This window comes from Mesitornis unicolor, unplaced genomic scaffold (assembly GCF_000695765.1).
Source record: "Mesitornis unicolor isolate BGI_N332 unplaced genomic scaffold, ASM69576v1 scaffold49931, whole genome shotgun sequence".
NCBI lineage: Eukaryota > Metazoa > Chordata > Aves > Mesitornithiformes > Mesitornithidae > Mesitornis > Mesitornis unicolor.
Window position 1 is genome coordinate 70,364 of NW_010164269.1, and position 2,114 is coordinate 72,477.

Here is a 2,114-nt window from a genome sequence, read left to right on the forward strand (position 1 = left end):
GTACAGTCACACTCTTTGAAATTCATCCAGGAGTGCCCACTAACAGCCATGAATTTTCAGAAGGGGGACCTCTTCTGGGGCTCCTCGAGCCTCAAATTAACCCTGCAATGTGAAATTGGTCTTGAAAGGGTTGTAAAATCGTTTTGAAAGCATAGGCAGGAACAAGGCTAATGGTGAATGAAAAGAAAAAAACGTGGTAGCCTGAAGCTGTGCTGCAAGATTTCATGTTTTGTGAGAAACTACATTGCCTGAATTGTAAATTCCTATGTTATACAAAAAGGTGCGGATCATAATTTGTGCAGCTCACTGATGAATCTATTTATTAATTTATTCCCACTCTGGATTTTCCTTGCATTATGCCATCTGTCTGCCTCTCTTTTTACCCAAGACAAAAACCTCTTCAAAGCAAGAAAGGTCTTTTCTATTGAGCATGGTAAAGAACAGAGCAAATCATTAGCCCTAAAAAAGGCTGTTTATGTACTCTAGTTTAAAAAAACCAACCTTCTAACTAAGATTGCAACCACCTGCCTCTCCTTTTAAAAAAGCACTTCTTGAGATGAAATGACAACCCAATGGAAGAATTTTTTGTGACCTCCAGCACAATCTGCTTAAAAACTGGTAAGGGTAAATCCTTGTGGAACCAAAGCCCAGATGCCCAGCTAACAGCTGCAAAGTAAACTTACTTTTTAATTAAACAGAGGTAAACCACACTAATTATTATTATGATTTGAGCACACCACTGCTTTAAAGCACAAGTACAAAAGTCTATGCAGAATACTGCACTTGAACTAAAATCATCATATGCTTGTTGCCATCATGCAAAATGATTTCTGGGAAATGAAAAAGTAGGTCAGTAAAAACCAATGTGATATTCCCATTGCAAATGCCAAGTGAAAGAGCTAGCCATTTTTAGAGACTATCTGCTAAACAGGAAGTACAAGGATATTACAGTACCATCTCACAACTGACGTAATCTCACTGTGCCTAACCTTTTTTGTGAGGTTCTCAAAAGTCATATAGTTATACTAAAACCTGAACTTGTAACAACTGTGACAACTAGGGTGAGTCTGCAAATTTCCACCCTAGAGGCTCAAACATTATACTACCTCTGCTCTGGTTTGGTGACAAGGAAGACTGCACTGGTAAACTCTGCATGAGTTACTACCTTGTCCCTCGAATCTTGGCCCTCCATGAACAGAAGAATGCAGGCAGTAATGCCTTCTACTGCTCTCGTAAGGACAGCAAAGATTTTTAATTTAACAGAATCCCTCGATGTAGCACTTTATACAACCCTGCACCATTGTACACTAGCATTAAAACGTTTTGGGAAAAATATTCTTCCCACAAAATGACTGTCATCCCATTCAGTTACGTGCCTGTGCACAGACATGGAGATGAAGGGCTATGTAAATGCTTTATTCGTTATTGAAAACTGGAGCAATGAAGTTTAAAGAACCAGAGCTCGGCACGGGAGATACTGTTTTATTCTACTGTGTTATTGATAGAAGGGGAAAAGTAGAAAAGGGAGGAAAAATGCAGGAAATCTTTTTGGGATGGGAAGCCCTAGGCAGGGTACATTTCTGAGCGATGGAAAGGATTTTCACAATGCAGGTGAATATTCTCCCTAGATCTAAAGGCAGCAAGCGAGGGCATACAGAATGCAAATACTCTAGCTCTGGTCTCAGCCTCCTCAGGAAGTGACCATCTGGATCACGCAGTGCCAATGCAGGTGCTTTGAGTCATCTGGAACTGACCTACACTATTGTACTAACTTATTTTAAAACTCAGTTTTGTTAACTTGGTTTTAAATCACCTAGAAAGCATTATTAGCACAGCAAAGAAAAAAGGAAGGGAAATGACAGTACCTGAGAGTGGATGTTGTCGTACTGCCTGTCCACCTCAGCACAGCTGTGTACAACTTAGGACATCCACAGAGGCTGTCAGTGAGCGGGGCCTGAAGCGTAGCTGAAGAGGAGGACTAAGGCTGTCGTCTCCTTTTCAATGTACACAAGCCAGGAAAGAAGTTAGAACAACAGCTCTCCCATGGAGAGCTAGAAAGCACTTGTCATTCCCCTTTCCACAGCCCCAACAGAAATGCACTGGAGTCCACATAA

General features: G+C 41.0%; 1 protein-coding gene across 1 annotated transcript in view; it reads right to left on the reverse strand.

Moving 5' to 3' along the window:
* Window positions 1–1,912, reverse strand: part of TLR5 (toll-like receptor 5) — a 4,955-nt gene extending 3,043 nt beyond the window's left edge. The window contains 1 exon segment of the mRNA XM_010194240.1: window positions 1,866–1,912. The gene's annotated coding sequence lies outside the window, so the exon portion shown is untranslated.
* Window positions 1,913–2,114: the final 202 nt, after the last annotated feature.